This window comes from Myxine glutinosa, chromosome 4 (assembly GCF_964187855.1).
Source record: "Myxine glutinosa chromosome 4, kmMyxGlut1.1, whole genome shotgun sequence".
Classification (NCBI taxonomy): Eukaryota; Metazoa; Chordata; class Myxini; order Myxiniformes; family Myxinidae; genus Myxine; species Myxine glutinosa.
Genome location: NC_136264.1, coordinates 87062839 through 87085411, shown reverse-complemented (window position 1 = coordinate 87085411; position 22573 = coordinate 87062839). Strand labels below are relative to the sequence as shown.

General features: G+C 41.5%; 1 protein-coding gene across 1 annotated transcript in view; it reads left to right on the top strand.

The window, feature by feature from the left end:
- The window catches only part of WDFY3 (WD repeat and FYVE domain containing 3), a 303904-nt gene that overhangs the window by 4897 nt on the left and 276434 nt on the right, over positions 1–22573 (top strand). The gene's annotated exons all lie outside the window — the stretch shown is intronic.

Sequence of the window (22573 nt, the reverse complement as noted above, 5' to 3'; positions counted from 1 at the left end):
GGGATGCTCCGTCTTCTCACGCGTCTCTCTCTCAAGCAACTCTGGAACCCTCTCACTCAACTGGTACCTTCTCACCCGACTTGTACCTTCTCACGCGTCTCTCTCTGCCTTCCTCGTAAAAAGGATTCGCGCTTGTCCTTATATTACGCGTGTTGCAATCAATGCGCGCTTCATGGAGCCACGCCCGCGATTGTCTTTCGTCAGCCCTGGTTGGCTGGTGGGGGCTCGCTGGCCCCGCCTCGGGTGGTGTGTCGGCGTGCCACGCCCGTGATCTGGTGGCTCCGCCCCCTTCTTCCTCGGCTGGACCGCATGGCTAATGGCGGTTTGGGGACAATCAAACGAACCAAGACAAGGGGCAGCGAACGCTGTTCGACCGTTACTTTGCGGAGACGTGGGTGAGGCGATTGGGGAAATTGAAAGGGCCCTATCTTATTTGATTAATGCAACGCAGATTCAACTACTGGGAACAGATCCTTAACTGAAACACATAATAATGAAATAACTACGGAGAGGTCCTATGGTTCGCTACGTGTTGTACATGGACTAACTAGGGTGCGATGTTTAACAAACCAATTGATGGGGATATTTACAGGGGAACATTTATAAGGGAAACATTTTCTAAAATTTACTAGTGAAGGTTCTAAAAACCGTAACGATATATATTATATCATCCAAAAAAAAAAAAAAAATCAAATAAAAAAATCAAATAAAAAAAAATAAAAAAATAATATATATATAATATATAAAAAAAAATAAAATATATAGATGCCTATATAATCATCCAAAAAAATCACGACCGATGTCCCTGGACAGTGTAAAATAAAATTATACTTAATTTTTTTTTTTTTTGGTACACAAGATTGAGGCTCATGTAAGATCTAGCACATGAAACACACATTAGCACATAAAACACAAAAACATTAACAGACACATAAAAGAATAAAGGGAGGGGAAGACAAGATGGGGAGAGAGAGGGAAGCACACAAGCACAACAGTAGAGAACAGGGACATCGGGAGATCTGTGGAAGGGAGAGGGCTGGGGGAGGGGGAGGGAAGGGGTACACGGTATAAAACAAATTGCATTAGAGAGAGCAACAAATTGACACTACTAGGAACAATATCTACAATAATTACCTTTTAAAAGTACGACATACAATAATTACCTTTTAAAAGAGTGAAAAATGAATTTTGGAGACATTTTACCTTACAGCTCACAGAGCCTATTATTTAATCTCTAATTAATCGCTTTTACTAATTTTGCTCCGATTTCACTCTCGATTTCGACATTATTATTTAGGCGATGAGTTCCGATCGTGAAATATGGAATTGGATTTCAAATATCAGCTTTTAATAAGCCTATATGATACATTATTCAATCTTGCCAGGAGCCAATCACATTGCACCTAGCCTCACACCAGCCAATCCAATCTCAATCACACTGATGACATTGCACAATGAGTATGTGTATTAATTACATTCGACCCTTTCGAAGACTAAGACCCTTTATGACCCCTAATATCCTTCTGAACCTTTACAACCCTGAAACCCATTAAGACCACGTAGACCCCAAGGAGCATGAAGACCTACAAATACCCTAATACCCTTAAAATTCTTAGGACCCCTAGGACTCTATAAAAAAAACAAAAAAAACCACCTTTAGAGGCCATTTTTCCCCGCAAGCGGGGGTTGGCCTTTTTCGGGAACCGTGGTTGTTGTTGTTTTTCGGTCCCCTTTTTGAAGCAATGTTTTACGGCCGGATGCCCTTCCTGACACCAACCCTTTTTGCCACCTTTAACGACAAGCAGGGAATTACCAGTGAACTGGTACTCAATTTGCCGACCTCGGAAGGCATGAACAGGCTGAGTCAACCCCCCTGGCGTTAAACCAGCGATTGAGACTGGGATTCGAACCCAGGATCCTAGGATATTTTTTTATCTTAAGCCGGCACCCTAGCCGCTAGCCCAACACCAGGGATCTCAGGGTTCTCAGGGATCTCAGGGCCTTGTCGAGCACGAGAGACCCCTAGGACTCTATAAGATGCCTAAAACAATTTAGAGCCTTTAGAACCCTAAGACGCTTTGAGACCCCAAAGATCCCTCAGACCCTTTAAAACACAAATACCATTTCAGACCCTTAAGGCCCCTTAAGACCCTTTGGAAAAGCCTCACCCAAAGACTCAGAAGACCCAAAGCCTCAAAAGACCCCAAGGACCCAAAAGACCTAGAGGATCCCAAGGACCAAAATGACAAAACCACACACATCCTGTGAGGGTCTGCAATCTGATTGCCTTTTATTGTTTTCAATTGCGATGTGTACCTTCTTTGTGTGAAAATAATTTGGTGCAGCAAATGCCTGAGAAATTGGCCCAGTGGTTTTGATTTGGAAACATATAAGGAACAGACAGATGCCTACATTAATATTGTTGTCCCTTGAATCATACTCATATCATAACCCAGTTTGCAGACCCTGTGGCCGATTACTCAGAAACAAACTTTTACACAAAGGAAATGTTTTGGTTGAAAGGAAATTTCTGAATTGAAAAAGTTTCATTTGCAATGTGCTTTTACGTCGTTAAGGACAGAAAAATCACTCCTTGAAGATCATCGCGTACCTTGTTGGAAGATTCAGCCTGTTTGTTTGCCTGGAAATACAATGCTGCATATATAGTGGCCTACAAAAGTGTTCATCCCCCTCCAAAGTGTTAACATTTTGATGCCACACGAGCTTATTTAATGATTCTTTCAAATCAAACTTAATATAGAGAGTACTCACAAACTACTCTGAGGTGATAAAACTTTAAAAAATGCAGATTATAATGTGAATACGTTAATGTCCGGCTTCCTTCTTGTAACTACAGTGCAGTAATTGGTATTTATTTTGATTAGATTAACAGAGAAAATCGGACGATTCTCAGTTGCATAGGTATTTAAACCCTTTGGATAAATAACCCGAAACCACTTCAGGAGCAAATTATTTGTTTGAAAGGTTACAATTTAAGTGTAATAGGTTTCACCTGTATGTCATCAGTGGTTTAACTTGAAAATTAAGCTCCCCACTTATCAAAGGAGTTTTAAGGTGCAGCTGCTCACTTGGTCAAACTAAGCCTATAGTGTTGCCTTAACGGTTGAGGTGGCTAGCTTAAGATTTTAGGGTCTTGAGTTTGAGCCCCTGCCATGCCATTTCATTCATATAACACGAGCTGGGTTGACTCAGCCTGTCATCTTTCCGAGGTTGGCGAAATGAGTACCAGCATCCTGGCAACAGGGGCACTGGATTAGCGGCACAGCCGCACTTCCAGAAAATGATGCAACCAGCAGCTGCAGGCTGCATATGAAACAGCATTAACTTATTGGTCAACCAACAATGCAAACATGTAGACTAAGGAGCTTTCCAAAGAAGTCAGACATATGTATTGTTGCGTTTTTGGTGATTAAAATCTTCCAAGGAAACGGATTTCCGAACGGGCTTTAACTCCGAGGCGTTCAGTCAAGACATAGCGGAGAATACGCATCGGGGCAAGTGGTGGAGAAGCCGGAGCGCTTACCTTCACAGATCCCACCGGCAGTCTTCACCCTGTAATAATTAATGCGAGCCGACTCAGGATTTACTGTACACAAATAAATGCCGGCTTTATTAAAAGAAATGCCGGTAACAAAAGAATGCACTATCCTAAGTTGCACTATCAAAATAATAACTAAAATCCTAAATTGGAACGTCCCCACACAGACCCAGTAAACAGACGAAAGTGAAAAATAAAGATAGGAAAAAAAACAGTGTGGTTGGCACTTATCTGCGAGAGGCTCCCAAATCTTGTCAGGAATTGTCTCAGGCCTGTGTGCGCGCAATCCGGATGTGGCTCCGGCTTTGGCGGGAAGAAGGCCTCAGTGCGCCCTAATTTCACTACGGGCCTCGTGCATGAGCCGAACGGGTTGCGCCCGTCCACTCGCCGTTCCTGCTTGGAAACCCGCGGTTCTCAGTCCGTGGCTCTTCCTCCTCACGACCACCAGCAAGATGTCCCAACACGGCCGCTCACGATGGTGTCCAAAATCAGAAGGGGCGAGAAGATGTCGGCACACGACCATTCGCTAAGAAAGGCTCCAGAACGAGAAGGGGCAAGAGGGGAATAACGACCGCTCGCCACGGCCTCCAGAACGACAAGGGGCAAGAGGACAAAATGTCGGTCAGAGCGTTCTTTTATTGTCCAGGCTCCGACGTCATCTCAACATGACTCCGTGTCCGACCTTTTCAGTGCGTGCCACCTCACCAGTCCTTTGTGCCAATCAAATCCCCTCCCAATCACCGCTCTTTGGGCATGTCTCCACGGAGCTGCCTGTCCTGTGCGCTCACCCAAGTCGGTGCTATCAGCGGCAGCGCTCAATGTTCTGACTTCCGGTCGCTTTTTATTTAGTGTGGTTAATGTGCAATTTCTGGCTGGATGTGTGTGCTGCGTATGTCATAAGGAACAAAGGAATAGATTACAGAGGCAACTACACACATAGGATTAATTTACCCATAATCCCTCGCTAATTAACAAGCCCCACCCCTCTGATGGGGACGAAGATACAAGCTCACCCGACATCTGGTCTACACGAATTTCCCTACTTATGATACATCGAGCTTTCTTCTTCTTCTTCACAACAGTCGGAGCACACTAGCTGTGCACTCTATCTGAACTAAGGTATCTCTACTCCCCACAAACATAACAGTATATATATGTATGATATGTATAATATATATATACTGTATATATATATAAATAAATATATATATACAGTGCATTCAGAAAGTATTCAAACCCCTTCACTTTTTTCACATTTTGTTATGTTGCAGCCTTATACTGAAATCGTTTAACTTCATTTTTTCCCTCATGACAAGGAGAAAACAGGATTTTAGAAAGTTTTGCAATTTAATTAAAAAGAAAAAACTGAAATATCACATTGACATAAGTATTCAGACCCTTTGCTATGACACTTGAAATTTTGTTCAGGTGCCTCCCATTTCTCTTGATCATCTTTGAGATGTTTCTATACCTTGATTGGAGTCCACCTGGTAAATTCAATTGATTGGACATGATTTGGAAAGGCACACACACACCTGTCTATATAAGGTCTCACAGCTGACAATGCATATGAGAGCAAAAACCAAGCCATGAGGTCGAAGGAACTGCCTGCAGAGCTCAGAGACAGGATTGTGTCGAGGCACAGATCTGGGGAAGCCTACAAAAAGATTTCTGCTGCATTGAAGGTTCCCAAGAGCACAGTGGCCTCCATAATTCTTAAATGGAAGAAGTTTGGAACAACCAGGACTCTTCCTAGAGGTGGCCACCCGGCCAAACTGAGCAATCGGGGGAGAAGGGCCTTGGTAACAGAGGTGACCAAGAACCCGATGGTCATTCTGGCTGAGCTCCAGAGATCCTGTGTGGAGATGGGAGAAACTTCCAGAAGGACAACCATCACTGCAACACTCCACCGATCTGGGCTTTATGGCAAAGTGGCCAGACGGAAGCCTCTCCTCAGTGAAAGACACAGGAAAGCCCACAGAATCTTGTTTCTCACAGTCTGAGGGTCCTTTAGGTGCTTTTTTGCAAACTCCAAGCGGGCTTTCATGTGTCTTTCACTGAGGAGAGGGTTCCGTCTGGCCACTCTGCCATAAAGCCCAGATCGGTGGAGTGTTGCAGTGATGGTTGTCCTTCTGGAAGTTTCTCCCATCTCCACACAGGATCTCTGGAGCTCAGCCAGAATGACCATCGGGTTCTTGGTCACCTCTGTTACCAAGGCCCTTCTCCCCCGATTGCTCAGTTTGGCCGGGCGGCCAGCTCTAGGAAGAGTCCTGGTTGTTACAAACTTCTTCCATTTAAGAATTATGGAGGCCACTGTGCTCTTGGGAAACCTCAATGCAGCAGAAAATTTTTTGGAGGCTTCCCCAGATCTGTGCCTCGACACAATCCTGTCTTTGAGCTCTGCAGGCAGTTCCTTCGTCCTCATGGCTTGGTTTTTGCTCTGATATGCATTGTCAGCTGTGAGACCTTATATAGACAGGTGTGTGCCTTTCCAAATCATGTCCAATCAATTGAATTTACCACAGGTGGACTCCAATAAAGGTGGAGAAACATCTCAAAGATGATCAAGTGAAATGGGAGGCACCTGAGCTAAATTTCAAGTGTCGTAGCAAAGGGTATGAATACTTATGTAAATGTTATATTTCCGTTTTTTCTTTTTAATAAATTTGCAAAACTTTCTAAAATACTGTTTTCTCTTTGTCATTATGGGGTATTGAGTGCAGATTGATGAGGGAAAAAAATGAATTTAAACGATTTGAGCATAAGGCTGCAACATAACAAAATGTGAAAAAAGTGAAGGGGTCTGAATACTTTCTGAATGCACTGTATGTCCTATATCTGTACCATCTTGTACCATTGAACCTCAGACCTCGCCAAAGCTTTGTAAAATACTTGGGCCAAATACGTTCCCCTATATATCCCACAATAGAATGGGAGTAATTGTGGCCGTTAAAGAAGAAGTAGTTGTCGATATAAATTACTCATGTCTACAATTTGTTCAGTGATGTTTCGAACATGTTTATATTGTTGATAAATAGGTTTTAAGGTGTCATTGAATGGAATGTATTTATCTAATGGTGCATGTAGTGGTTTGGTTTTGTAATTTGAGACTTTTTTCGTAATTGGACAACTGTTGCAGTGAACAGAAATGTAATGCTTTATGAAAGAACGGAAGGATGCGCATTTTCCCTTTTTTATGTCTGTAGATGTCAAAGTGCACAGATAGCTAAACACTAAATGTTGGGAGAGTCGCCAACTGATAATAATAGAGTGGGAGGGTGTGTTGGATATGGGTTGGTTAAACAGAGTATGTTATAGAGAATATGACTGATCACAGTTGGTAATGGATGATGAACCTGACGTATCAGCGTGCAACCGCTTGGATTGCTGTTAACAAAAACTTAAAAGTTGAGATGGAGATGGAGACAGAGAATTGCGGTTAAGTGAAAACAGAGGCTTGAAATTGGTAAGTTTACAAGGAGTTCACGAGTTGAATGGCTGTGACCTTGGGAATATGGAAAGCAGTGAATACAACAAAAAGGTTGTAGAGGTAATAAATAGTGGAAGACTGAGTGAATTTTCAGCATGGTAAGAGAGTAGCATGTCCAAAGCTTTTGTTTCCTTTTGATAGATGATACCTATTCTTTAGAATCACACTATATATGGTATTTTGAGAAGTGGGTGAGTTTGTTTGTTTGACTTTTATGCACTCCCAAACCGCTGGAGTGAATGAGTTGAAAACTGGTGGTTGTATCTGCGTTTAACTTGCAGTGACAAAGTGATCTTTCTTAATTTTCAAGTTAATCTCGAGCTTTGCTGATTGTGAATACAGAGGAGTATGCATTAACTAAAACTTGTGAATGTTTGTTGCAACCAGGGTGCCTTGTGTAGAGGTTCAACTTTACATAGGTATACTGTACATGCAAAACTCACCATTATACACAATCTGTAAATGAAAGAGTTTACGATTTTCCACTACGTATTTACTATACGTCATTCATAAATGACACAAAACCACGGACACTTCTTCTATCATACCGCCATAAAACCGAGAAATACCCACTCCCTGAGGTAGCAATTGTGTCCATACAAGATCACGTGACGTACCATTTCCGTGAGCAGAGCGAGGCTGCACCGGCTGACTTTTGTTTACGGATTTATTCGTTTATGACATTTAGGGACAATTTTGTGATGGCTTTCCCTGGGATATTGGCTTTGAGTTGCATCAGTACCGTATGCAAAATTTCACCTTTCTAGCATATCCAGAAAGTACAAAACGTTTATTTAAGTGAGTCAATGAGTGGTTATAAAGAGCTTTACATATATGTTCCAATAGACCTTTCCTTTTAAGAATGACATGATATCTTATTGCCGTTTATCCCCACGCTCAAAAAAAAACGCGGAATATTTTAATCAGCTCCACTCTGTCTGTCTGTCTGTCTCTGTCAGTCCGTTACGCTGTCTCCTAAACGGTTGGACAGAAATTCACTAAAGTTAGTAATTATGATTACACACGGCAAGAAGGTGCAAGAGCAGGATAATGTTTGGGGTGGGGTAAAAGGTCAAATACCAAATAATGTAATTACGGGAAGATTTTTATACATGCTCTCAATGAAACTTTGTATATGAAATCAACTGCATTGGGTGATGCTTGAAATATGTAACGATTTTTTGGATTTGACCCCCGGTTCATGCCCCAGGGGGTGGGGACTTAGGGTCACTGGGGTTAAAACGGGAAAAATATTTTATCTCAAAATTTGATATTGGGTTAAACCTGGTGGTACTTTTTGCCATCTTTCAACTTTGCTTTAGGTGGGAAGTGTGGGGATTTGTGATGGCATGCCAACGACTTTGCTCTAATATTCCACCTGTGTGTGGAGTCTAGCACTTCCTGCCATGGCATGTTCATGCTCCACATGTACGTACTGGCAATCTCAAGTCGGTCAACCCATAACAGAATGGAAATATTTCACATAAGTTGTTTCATTTGAGTGGAATGGGAGGGGGTGGAGGGTAGAGGAAGGGGTGGAGTTAGATGGGTAAACTCAAGCGTTGCAACTGGTTTTAACTTTGGGGTGCCAACTGGTTTTAACTATTTGATATGTGGCCTCACGTATCACCACAAAGCCTGATCCTGCCAAGGCGTAGTTTCAAGCACAAACTCATTGGTGGTTTGACACTTGTGCATCTGTGGGGGATCACCCACTAATTCCCATGCAATTAATATACAGTATATATTCTTTAAAGGTAAAATGCAACTTCTGACATAGTTTTAGTCTGAAATATGGAACTGCTCATTGATAGCTGTGTAGTGCCACCTGCTGCAATGAATGCTTCCTGGAGTATCAGTCTGCCTGCATAGGCTTTTGAAGCTTTTTTGACTGCCAGCCCAAATTGGGAAGAGAAACAATCCATGGATGAGTTTCTGGCTCACTGGCTGTCTGTTGAGACATGCCCTTTATAGAAAAATCGGCAAAACAACCCAAATAATATAACAAAGCTCAGCACAAGTATTTCAACCACAAGACTAAATTAGTTGGTGACACTAATAGGCAATGACCAAACACATACATCCAAGCCCTCAGGGTCAAAATGCATAGTCATAAACGTCTTCTGTTTTGAGGCCTCTTGCCATCATCAGAGTGGAGCAAGTTTCCCCAACAGTTGAGCTGGCAAACTGTCCCATGAGGGACAATATACAATGGCATCTCTTAACTCAAATAGTTTTGCGCCAATCTACAGAGGCATTGAATCAGTGACTCAGCCACATTCCCAGCAATGATTCAAACCAGCAGCCATATGCTGCACTAGAAGGAATGATGAGTGATCTGAACCCATGTGCCACACCTGTACCTTGCTCCAATGTCCTGACCAACAGGTCACCTGCTGCTGACAGTGAGCAGGTGATATACATCCTGATTAATATTTATGCGACAGTGGCTTAAATGGAACACAAGTCAAATTTGTCCTTCCAAAAGTGCTAAAGGGTGAATATTTAAATAATTTCAGAAAAGACGTCCTATCACGCCATCCTGGAAGGAGTCAGAGGGTAGTAAAGTTGCCGTGCAATTTGCATGATGACGATTAGGCAGAAACACTTTCATCAATAGGGAAAACACAGAAGGTAATTTGGAAGAATGAAGTTGAGAGTACTGAACTTCAGTTAAATGGTGTCTCATCATTGTATTATTTTTTATTTTTCTTATCTTCATTTTCTATTTACAAAGTCTACGTTTGTGGAAGATCTAGAAAACAGAATGTATCAGGACACAAGTGAACAAAAGGAACAGCAGAGATAGAGGGTAGGGGGACACCTACAACAGGACCGAGAGACAAAATAGATGGAGACGGAAAAACAAGTGATGTGGGTTAGAATGAGGGGTTGGGGAAGATGCTGAGGGTGGACATGGATACAGAAGCGATCTTTTAGAAAGGAACAACTGTAAAAAAAATGGGGGGGAGAGGGAGGAGAGGGATAGGTATTGTGAGGCAGAGGCACCATCACAGAGGGGACACCAGTATTGAATGAAGCTGCGGATGAAGGCCTTGTAGGTGGAGAAGAGTTCATGTGTGCCAAGGAAACACTTTGTATGATGGAGGATGGCCAGTCAGCACGTGGGTTTGGAGGCCAACTTAGAAATGTGGTTTGGCCACGAAGAATTCAAAGTTGGCCTCCGAAGCCAGCTGCCGACTGTACATCCTCCGTTGTACAAAGTCCATCCTTGGCTGGTAGAGAGACCCAAGAGATTGAGTGACTGAACTTGTTCAAGAGGATTGTTAAGAAAATAGATGTGAGGGTTTGCTAGACGGTTCTTTCAGAGAGAGAGCTTCCCTGCTACCCCAATGTCATTTCCTACCTGCCATCACCTCACTCTTTCATTAGCCTTTTTTATTTACAAGAACGAGGTGAGTGAGGTCGTGAACTGACAATAGGGCAACACAGAAATTATTGGACCCAATAAATAAGGGAATTAATGAACAGGAAAAAAGGAGAGAGAGAGGGAAGGGAAGGTGCCACCTGCAAATAACAGGGTTAGATTAGAGAGGTTTATTGGGGGTAATAAAGATTGTGAGTAAGGGTGAGGGATAGCATGAGATGTTAATGCACCACCTGCTTGAAGCCTTGGAAGAATTAGTGGGATAGCACATCCTCCAGGAGGCGTCTAGAAATGGGAGAGGAAAGGAACAAAAGAGTTGAGGTGTACAGTCAGTCCGGATATTGGAAGCTTCAATAGGAGGGGGTTAATGGAAGAACACATACATCCTGGAGTTGCTGTGGATGGTCAGAGCATGAGAGAGCAGTGGGAGATAGACTGAAGGAGAATCGATAAAAACCAGAGAGGCCACAGACTTGTCTGCGAGCAGCAGACCTGTGCTTCAGCTTCATCGCAGGAGATTCCAATTGGAAATAAAGAAACAAGAAATATGTCGTGCATAGCACGATACTTGTGAAATCCCTAAAATAAGTAGTTGGCCGATGATGACCTCAAAAGGAATTGGTGGTTGAATTTAGTGACCTGGTATGCAAATCCTCTTCAAATTTCAAGTTAATTGGATGAAATTTGAGGATTTTAGAAACTTGGCCTATGTTGACCTTTTGGCCTAAGGTGACCTAAAATATAATTGGTGGTTGAATTCAGTGTCCAGATATGCAAATCCTCTTCAAATTTCAAGTCAATCAGATGGAAAATGAGGATTTTAGAAATTTGACAAAGTTGGTGACCTTTGGCCTATGTTGGCCTATTGACCTTTTGACCCCAAGAACAATAGGCTTCTTGCTTATGAGCAACTCTACCATTTGCTGAAGTTTCGTGAAGATCGGTTGAAAATTGTGACCTGTAGGCGACATACAGACATACAGACAGACATTGTTGTGACACAGCCATACAGACAGACAAACAGACAGACAGACAAACAGAATAACGCACAAGACCAACCAATATACTTGAAAATTCTTCGATTTTCGCAAGTAATAAAAAATAGCGGATTTTCTAAGGCATTAATAATGACATTACCCTTTCGGTCAACCAATTAACTCTTCAACTGCAATGTGTCGTGAGTATGAAGCACTGTGTGACACAAGGTTGAGGTGGTCATTGAAGTGGTAAATTAAATTATAATTACCAGCTCCAGAGTAAATGCTCCTTAAACTTGCACATTGCTGAATACTGATCAGTTATTATGCGGCTTATGTTTGGCAAATACATTGCCCTCATGTGGAATGAGATCGATCTGATTAATAGTTCGGAACAAGTTAATTTGTTTTCAGCAGCAAGGTGAGAACAGTTCCTTTCCTTTCTGTATTACCATAGAGGAGATTAATAAATTAGTTTTCTTCCTGACATTTAATCTACGTTGCTTCAGCAGTGCCTCAATTCAAACGACCTGCAGTTGAGTGAGTGAATGACTGGGTGTTTTATAGCATATGAAACATGCTTTTTACTTTCTCACAATGGTACTCCCAGACAGGAAGGTACTGAATAAATAATCAAAGTACTGAAATCCTAATGTCTTAGACAAAACTTTTGTGCTGATGCTTTGACTTCTTATGCAAAGCTCTGATTATTAGGATATTAATTTCTGACACCGAAAGTGGACAAAGGTCATGTAATCAGCCATGTTTGTTTGTCTGTCTGCTTGTCTTTAAGCAGGATCTCTCAAAAAATTATGCATGGATTCGGTCGAAACTTGGTGGGCAGGTTAGACAAGGAAGAATTGATTCGATTTTGGTGAAGATCCGGATCTGGATCCAGATACTAGAATATTTTAAGTGATTCTTAACTATTGAGAGATTGGGTCAAAACTGATATACAGATCGATATCTCAAAACATTGTTGACGGGTTATGCCAAAACTAGGTTGATGAGTTGGGAGGTGACAAGAACAAGCAGAATCTGTTTTGGTTGAGGTTCAGCCACAGAGATGCAGTTCCAACCTGTCAGTGGGATACAAAAAGTAAACTGTTCAGCCTGGCGAAGGTTTTAGTTATACCCAGTGTCGTTCTAGTTTGTAACTGCTTCAGCATTGAATTTGTGACTTTTAAAGTAGAACATTTAAAGGTGCAGCAAGGCAGTGTGTAAAACACGAGCTTGCATACCAATGCCGCAGTCAGACGTTGATCTCACGCTGTGCCCATTCATGCTGCTGGCATCGACACACCCACGTGCGTCCTCGCTAATTTGTATTGTATGCACATTTGAAGAATTTGGCATGTAATAATTATACTGAAGTGTAAAAATGGTTTGTAAAAGTTCTAGGTTCGATGCTTTTGGTTTAGGTGATGGTCATCCATCCCAGCTTCCACTGACTTGGTGTCCTAATTTGTAGATTTTTTGGTGCTTTATTACAACTAGCAACGGTACCTGCCCTATGACTGGGGCTTCAATTGGGAGGCCCAAATGAAAAGGCAAAATATCAGAAATTGAAGGGTTTTTTTTATTTTAAATTTTTTATATAAACATCCGTTAAATAATATCACACGCAAATCATCAAAATCTAAACAGTATTTGTAGAATTTCAATAAAATCCACATCACTGTTCATGAATGAATGAATGAATGAATGAATGATCGTTTTAAGGCCATTTTCCCCACTAGAGCGGGGGTTAGCCTTGCGGGCCCCATGACAATCATGGTTCCCTGTTTGAGGCAATGTTTTTATGGCCGGATGCCCTTACTGACGCCAACCCTTCGTCGCCTCTTACGATGTGCAGGGATACGGTGTACCTATTCTAAACCGGGGTACACATCGTGATCATTCATCCCAACAAGCTGGTACTCAATTTGCCGACCTCGGAAGGCATGACAGGCTAAGTCAACCCCCTTGGCGTTAATTCAGCGATCGACCGGGATTCGAACCCAGGATCCTCAGATCTCAAGCCGGCACCCTAACTGCTAAGCCAACACCAGGCTAATGTTCATATCGGTAAATATTATTCCATCGTGTTTGGAAAAACTGGAAAATTTTGAAAATTGGAAAAATTGGAAGTTGGAAAAATTGGAAAATTGGGAAAAAAATTAGAAAAACGATATAGCCTATTTTACTCCACGGGGCCCCAGGATTACCCACCAAAAATTTCGTTGCGATCGGTTCAGCCGTTTTTGCGGTACCTGGGAACAGACAGACAGACATTTGGTGAATTATAGTAAGATGCTGTATATTGCTAAAAGGCTGTTATCTATCTATAATTCCATTAATCTCTGTGTGTATGTGTGTGTGTATGTATGCGACAACGATTTCTCGACAACTACCGGTCCGATATACTTGAAACTTGCCAGGTATATTGCTGGGGACCCGAGGATGTGCCTTTTCAAGGTTTGAAATTAATCGGACAAGTACTTACCGAGCTATGGCGATTTAGCCGTTCGCCGTTCGCTTTGGCGTTGCGAATGGACCAAACCATTGCATGTAAATAGAGGGGGGGGTTCTGTGGTCGTTGCGAATGGACCAAACCATTCATGTAAATAGAGGGGGGGGGGTTCTGTGGTCGTTACTGCCACGTGGTTTCAAAGTTTTTTTTTGTTGTTGTTGTTTGCACGCATGTTTTTTTGCACCCACGTACGGGCACGCCCTAGGATGTTTACACACACACACCCCTACACAAAATTTTTTTTTTTTTTTTTTTTGGCAAGGAACGGGCACCCACGTACGGGCACGTCCTAGCTTATATATAGTACGGGCATGCCCTAGTATAATAGCAATGAGAACAGCACTTGGTAGAGCGCATACCTCCGCCAGGCTGAACAATTTACGTTTTATATCCCACTGATAGGCCGGATCTGGATTTAGACCTGAACCAAAATCTAATCGGCTTGTTCTTCCCAACTCATCCACTTAGTTTTTTAAATATAACTCAAAAAGACAACTTTTTGAAATATCATGCTATATATCGTGTTCGGCCCTATCACTCAATGGTGAAGAACCACTTGTGAGTTTGTAAAAAAAATCTCGGGTCCTGATCCGGATTCGGATCTTCACCAAAATCGAATCAAGTCGTCCTTATCACACACCAGAAACCCAACCTCTGCACCAAATTTCGTCTGAATCCGTCCAAAACCTTTTGAGATAGCCTGCTCACAGATAAACAGACAAACATACAGACAGGGGTGAAAGACATAATCACCGCCCACCAGAAGAAATGAGTGGAGTTTCCAGGTTCACAGCTTTGCTATTTTTTGGTAAAATGTAAAACTTCTCATACATATATTTATAATTGTCACTCAAGATGAATCTTTTGTGCTTGCATCGTAGGCATTGAAAGCTCATGCATGGCCTAGCTTACAGAAAATGGTACACAGGTTTATCTTTACAGTATATGTGATTACAATGAATAGGTTTATGGAAATGGGAGTCACTCGCCACTGATGTACTTATGGTTTGAGTCGGTGTAATGTCGCAGGCCTTTTATTTTTTTTTATTTATCTCTACAGGATTGAGGCTCATGGAGTAGCAAGGTGAGGGAGGGTATGAACTGACAGTAGGGCAGCAAATTAAAAGCAGTAATCTTCCTGTTTGAAATTAATTTCAATTTTGTTTGACTGCTAGGCAGGCGGAGTAAAAAATTATCTCACTCCTCTCTGCGCATGTACAATTGGGACAAATTCAGATGAAAAGTTCTGCCAAACTACAGATTCTTTTTCCGATTCAGATTCGTGCTCAGAATGTAACATTCAATTGAAATTAAGTTGATCCATGATCATAAATGGACATTTGTAGACAGAAGGACAGACAGACAGACTAAAGTGAACCAATTACTTAACTTAGTGTGCGCAGGTCTGTGTGGCCATTAGAATTGTCACTCCTCAGCAGATTAGCACAGATTGCCATGCGGCATTCTCCTCATTTCCCCAGTCTCCAATTTCTCCTTTTCATTCAATCTTAATCTTAAAATAAATAAATCAATTTCAGGCATTATATGTCCAATCAATCAATCTGAGATGTCCAATCAATAACTAATGAGTGGATTACAAATGCAAACGGTGGAACAATGGCTAATGGATGAACCAGGCATTGAACCCACAAGTATTGGATGATTGTGATGTATTGTAAAATAAGCTGCAAATTGGTGGCTTGACACCTTGTTGTTCTGCAAGGAAGATGGGATATTTTTAGTTAGGAAGTAATAATGAGCGAAGGACAGGTCAACATTGGTGTGGTGGAGAAACCAATTTGGTTTTGGGGTCTATACGGATGAATGGCAGAGTGGCATGGCAATATACACTGCTGCACAATAGCTGTTGGAAGATTAATGGGCCTTTCATAGTGTTTGTTGTGAGGCTGTTCGCTCGGTGGCATTTTTGGAACCCGATGAAATGGAGAAGTGTTCGTGGCTCCAAAACCGAGGGGCATTTGTTGAAGCATCTGCTTCATCAAAATTGTTCGAGATTATTATTTTATTTTATTTTGCTTACAAATCGAGGCTCGTGTAAGAGCTACCACATAAAACACATAAACCATAAACAGAAACACACATAAAACGTATAAAAAAGAGAGCAGGAGATAAGAGAGGTAGAGAGAGAGTGTGTGAGAGTGTGAGAGACAGAGACAGAGGCAGAGACAGAGGCAGAGGCAGAGGCAGAGACAGAGGCAGAGACAGAGGCAGAGACAGAGACAGAGACAGAGGCAGAGGCAGAGACAGAGGCAGAGACAGAGGCAGAGACAGAGACAGAGGCAGAGGCAGAGACAGAGGCAGAGACAGAGGCAGAGACAGAGACAGAGACAGAGACAGAGACAGATACAGAGGCAGAGACAGAGGCAGAGGCAGAGGCAGAGACAGAGGCAGAGGCAGAGACAGAGGCAGAGGCAGAGACAGAGGCAGAGGCAGAGGCAGAGACAGAGGCAGAGGCAGAGACAGAGACAGAGACAGAGACAGAGGCAGATACAGAGGCAGAGACAAAGGCAGAGACAGAGGCAGAGGCAGAGACAGAGACAGAGGCAGAGACAGAGGCAGAGACAGAGACAGAGACAGAGACAGAGGCAGAGACAGAGGCAGAGGCGGAGGCAGAGACAGAGGCAGAGACAGAGGCAGAGGCAGAGACAGAGACAGAGGCAGAGACAGAGGCAGAGGCAGAGACAGAGACAGAGGCAGAGACAGAGACAGAGGCAGAGACAGAGGCAGAGACAGAGGCAGAGACAGAGACAGAAACAGAGGCAGAGACAGAGACAGAGACAGAGGCAGAGACAGAGGCAGAGACAGAGACAGAGACAGAGTATTATCTGTCAGAGAGTTGCAGATCTTGCGAGCAACGACCTCAAGCAAGCAATTCTCTCATCATGCTGTTTAATGAATGGTCTTTGCCATATGCAGACGATGAAAATGGTTGCATGCACCTTTTATTCAACATGGTTGCAACAACAGTCTGAGGAGTACAGTTCAAAGTTAAAGGTCCAGTGATGCCAATAAATCCATGAACCCATCAATTGGACCACTGATCAATCGTCAAACAGATACCCAGAGCACGCTGTAGGATCTTCTTCACTGCTGTGTGTTGGCCACTTCTCTTCCCAGAAAGACTAGTTGATGACTGTTTGTATTTTTTTTTTTGACTCTCTGCCTTGTATGATGGTATATGGTGTAAGGTTAATGCAGTTTCCAGGATTGATTGAAACTACACATTCAACAACAGAGAGTGGCATCAGATCTCCATTTATAATCATAAAAGCATCAGTGACGACAAAAATCAATCGAAACATACTTCTTGTTGTGGGTGACAGAATTAAACAACCATTCTTTTGCAAACCAGAGTCGGTGGATCAACAATGAGCTGATGGCTTGGACAGTTCCAGCATCGATGGCAGGGTGCTTCCTCTGAAAAAGTTTTAAACACTACTTATTTGTATGAAGTAATGGCATTTGCAAATACACTTTAAATACCTGTTCCTATTACTTGTTCGATATAATTATACATCACGTAAAAGTAATAACAAATGCCACAAGACCGAACATTTAACAATGCAGGGCCTCACTGTGGTATATAGATTACAGTAGATCTGAGAATGAGTGCAGACTCACTGGCTAACAACGCGGCTAACTTGGATATACTTCATACTCAAGGTATTAAATCAACTTGTGGTTAAGATCTATATTAAATTAGATTAAGTTCGATCTGACGATGAACGATCTGTATTAAAGTAGATCTGCATGTGGACTCGCACACTGACACACACACAAGGAACGATTATTAGGAAAGGCCCTCACTTCCCTTCAGGAATGTGAGAGGTTAATTATATATTTGAGATTACTGATGATAATGGATATACGCACCCTTATGAGTTTTTTTGTAGTATAACAGCGCAACAAATAGAACACTCCGCCAATGCTATTGCATTAACATATTTATATCACAATTTTCCTCAGAAAAAAAAAATCCAATCGCTAAGTAGTATTTCCACTGTGCAACAATGGTTACATTGCTGATGGTTAAATTGTAAATAATTTTGAAAGTGGCAAATTTAACATACAATATTTCATGCTGACCGTTCAATCATACCGCATTCATTCACTGGAGGTTGCACGCCTTCCCTTCCTTTGACTTGATGGGGGAGAGTGTTATGGTACATAATGTGAGTTAATGCTCATTGATGTTATACACATCTTTTTTTCTTTTTTTTACAGCACCTCAGGCTTGTGGAGGAGCTTGCACATAAAAAAAATATGCAGGGAAAAGATATTTGTAGACATCAACATGCTTTTACATGAACTACGAGGACAGTCGTGAACAATAATGGAGAAACATGTGAGTGCCATACATCATGAGGCCATGCCTCAGATGGGAAGCATTCCGTCAACTCAATTTTAAGCATGTTTAAAGTACATCAGGCTTCCCGAAGCATCCTGGCCTAAATCAATTTTCCTGCAGCATCATCTAAGGCGCATGGTGGAGCATCTATACAATAAAATAAGAAGACATCATGCAGAGCACGATACTTGCCAAATCCACCCCCCCCCCCACCCCCAAAAGATGCCATTGACCCATCAAATTGTCCATTTCATCCAGATTAAAACTGACAATCTCGATCAAAGCTTGGGTTAATAAGATGAAAAGTGAAAAATTTTCAAATGAAAATTGATGATTTTAAAAGTTTCACCTTGAATTGACCGTTGACCTGTTGACCTCCAAATATTTGGTTTGCCAATTTAGTGAGGTGCTATGCAAATGCTACTAAATGTTCGAGTCAATAGGATGGAAATTGATGATTTTTGAAGTTTGATCTTTGACCTTTTGACCTCAAACATAGTTGATTTCCCTATTTAGTGACTCAATGTGCAAATGCTGTTCTATTTTCAAATCAATTGGATGAAAATTGACGATTTGTCAGATGAAAATTGATGATTTTGGGAGTTTGACCTTGAGTTGACCTTTTTACCTCAAAAATAGTTGGTTTCCCTATTTAGTGACTCCATATGCAAATGCTGTTCTATTTTCAAGTCAATTGGATGAAAATTGACGATTTATCAGATGAAAATTGATGATTTTGGGGGTTTGACCTTGAGTTGACCTTTTGACCTCAAAAATAGTTGATTTTCCAATAACTAATAAAAAAAAACGAAGAAATGTCTCTCGGTAATTTCCTGAAACATATTTTACTTCCGGATAATGATGTTGAATGAAATAAAAACGAAGAAATATATGTCGGCATCATTGTTGACGTTTTTGTGACGACTGTCATCAAAAGTAAAAGTAATATATCTTAACGGAAAAGAAAAAGCGAATTTTTAATATATGTCGACATTTTCCCTGACTGTTATTTTAGGCGGTGTATTTTAGTGTATCGTCATGGCGCGATTTTAAAAAATATATCTCTGCATTTTCCCGTGTGTGCATGAATGTTCTCAATTATTTCTGACACCGAGTCTAAAACCATCGATAAAAATCAAATCAGATGGTGAATTCTAGATAAAATCGTGAGGGTGACTCGATGAATGGGCTTTATTTTACAGGCCTTTGAGATTTCATTTCGTTCTATAAACGGAAACTTTCATGGGATTTTCTTCCGGTTTTTTTTCAACCGAGTCTAAAACTATGTTAACGACTGTTAAAAATGAAATGATATATCGAATTTGAGTTGAAATAAACCTGTGAGAGAGAGAAAGACAGCACGGGCCTAACTAAACAGGCCTCAAAGCTATTCGAGTTAATAAAATGGTGGATATTTGTTTATATGAAGCCTCTCCAAGAATGGGTGGAGCTACTCTGTAAACGGAGTAAGCCACACCCCCGGACAGACAGACAGACAGAATCACCGTAGCCTATTATAATATAGATGTCTATGTAGTCAGTGAAGTCCATCCCTCTGAACAGCTTTGTTCATCTGACCTTTGACCCCAAAGTACTCTTTAATAGAGATGCCCTTGACAGGCAATAATCATACTTTGCAGCCAGACAATGGTTTGTAAATTTCAAACAGGTTTGATGTTTTCTTTGACAAGAAATTTCCACCTCTTTTGTTCCCACACTTGCGTTGCCATCTGGATTTTCAGCCCATATACTAAATGTGGTGAACACGTGATTGAAGCTATTGGGAATCAACACTATGAAGATAAATTTTGATGCAGAAAATTGTCATTTATACAGAATAAAACTACAACGCCACTAAACACAGTTTATGTTTTGTATCCCTCTGAGAGGTCGAATCTGGATTCGGACCTGAACCAAAATCTAATCGTCTTGTTCTTGTCACCGAACCAACTCATCCACCTAGTTTTGTCATAATCCGTCCATAACTTTTTGAGATATCGTGCTATATATCATTTTCGGCCCTATAACTCAATGGTGAAGAGTCACTTAAAAATTCTAGTATCCAGATCCACATATTCACCAAAATCGAATCATTTAGTTCTTGTCACACACACAACCTGTCCATCAAGTTATGTTTGAATCTGTCCGTAAATCTTTGAGATATCCTGTTCACAGACAGACAGGGGTAAAAACATAACCTATCTTCAGTGGCAGCGGTAAAAATAATTGGCGACTGTCGACTGAGAAATTTAAATTAGAAAAGTAGAATAACTCAATCAAAATTAGGGGAAGACATTAAGAGTGTAACGTAGGTACATCCACTGTGTGAAGGGTACTTCAACAGGAAGGCAGAAGGCTTCTGAGATGGAATTGGTTGACCGCTGGGTGAAGTGCTTTGAAGAGGATGGCGAGTCATGTATATAGAATGATGATATGTGGCATGGATATAGGTTGGCAATGATTCTATGATACAGTATAAATTTGTATGACAGAACCTTTCGGATGACCCTCATGTGAGGTGTTTGTAGTGAAATTCGGATAGACAGTTGTGCTGCGGCTTCTCTCATGGCGTACTCCAAATGCATCAATTTTGTTGTACAATGATGCTCACTGTGATTTTCTAATTTATTGACAATACATCCATTGTTTCATCATGAAGCCCTTTTCTGAGAATTACCAAAATATTACAAATAAATTTATCCAGTGAGATGCATCTGGAGGGAAAAATCCAAACAAACAAAAAACATCTAAACTCAGGCTATCATTTCTGCAGTGATGCTTCTAGTTAAATAAACATGAAAAACTGGTGTGTAATCCCCTATAAATTTTGCTTTATACCATATAAAACCAATGTGCTGACAATAGATGGGCTGAGTGGGTAGCATATTTTCCCAAACTCTGACAAGTATGGCTTCAATTCCCAACCAACTATAAATTGTCATGCTGGTGCTTCACATGCAAGACGTCGCTCCTTCAAAGGGGGGCATTTATCTGGTTTGCTCACCTGCTGGCATTCAATTGTGTACATTACAGATTCCGCAATTCCTTTCTGAAAATGGTAGGCCATTGTGTGCTATTACTCTTCCCAAACTTCTAAATTATTGCCCTGGACCACGAATGCTTCAGCAGCACTCTGAACTGGAGTCCAGGGGGTAATGCTCAGCTAGGAAATGCTTGGTTCGTGATCTGCTTCAACAACTTTTGGCATGAATAATATCGATAATAATCATCCTATTCAACAGATCGGGTATGAAGAAATCTGAAGCTACATGTTCATGGCAAACCACATTTAGTAACTGCATGAGGTTTCATTCCACATAGTATAATTGGGAGTTGAATGGGGATATGTCATCCTGCTCCACTGCTGCCATCAGTAATTGCTGTCATATAGTGATTGATTCAGTGATTGCTGTTTAACCAGACTCGGTGATCGAATGGTTGGAGCATCTGCTCTGAGCCTGGAAGGTCGGTAGTTTGGAGTTATACCAAAGACTTGAAAAATGGTGCTTGTTGCTTCCTTGCTTGTGACGTCCCTGAATGAGGCACAGTTCCAGGCGTTAAAAAAATCGGAACTTAGGACGTTGGCCAAATACTGTAACTTGGAGGTCTGAGTCAATATGAAGAAGACAGAGATTCAGACGTTGGTGGTAGAATATTTAGTGGGACAGAGAAAATGGGAAGAGGTAGCATTGGATTGGTTACTAGACGAAAACGGAAATATGGAGCTCCGGAAAATGGAGATGCAACTGCAAGCCAGGAAAGATTAAAAGAGTTGGAATTGGAAGAGAGGAGGCAGAAACGAGAGAAAAAAAAAAGCAGAAAAGGAACGAGACGAGAACAGAGCAGAAAAGGAATGAAAACTCGAGGAAAGAAGAGTAGAGGAAAGGAAAGCTGAAAGGGACTTAAAGGAACGGGACATGGAGTATCAGAGGGAAATTAAACTCGAGGAGCTTGCATTACTGGGAGAACGGAGAGAAATCTTATCCGTGCTGGATATTTCGACAACAAGTCAGAACTCTTGGGATATTGGTAGGCATGCAAGGCTGGTTCCACCCTTCAATGAAAAGGAGGTAGGCAAGTTCTTTTTCCACTTTGAAAAGGTGGCTCAGATGTTAAAATGGCCTGTGGAGTCGTGGACTATGTTAATACAAAGTGTTCTGGTGGGTAAAGTTCAAGATATCTATTCGGCTTTACCGATTTACCAATGTGCAGATTATGAGACAGTTAAGAACGCCTTTCTCAAAGCCTATGAGTTGGTCCCGAAGCTTACGGACAAAA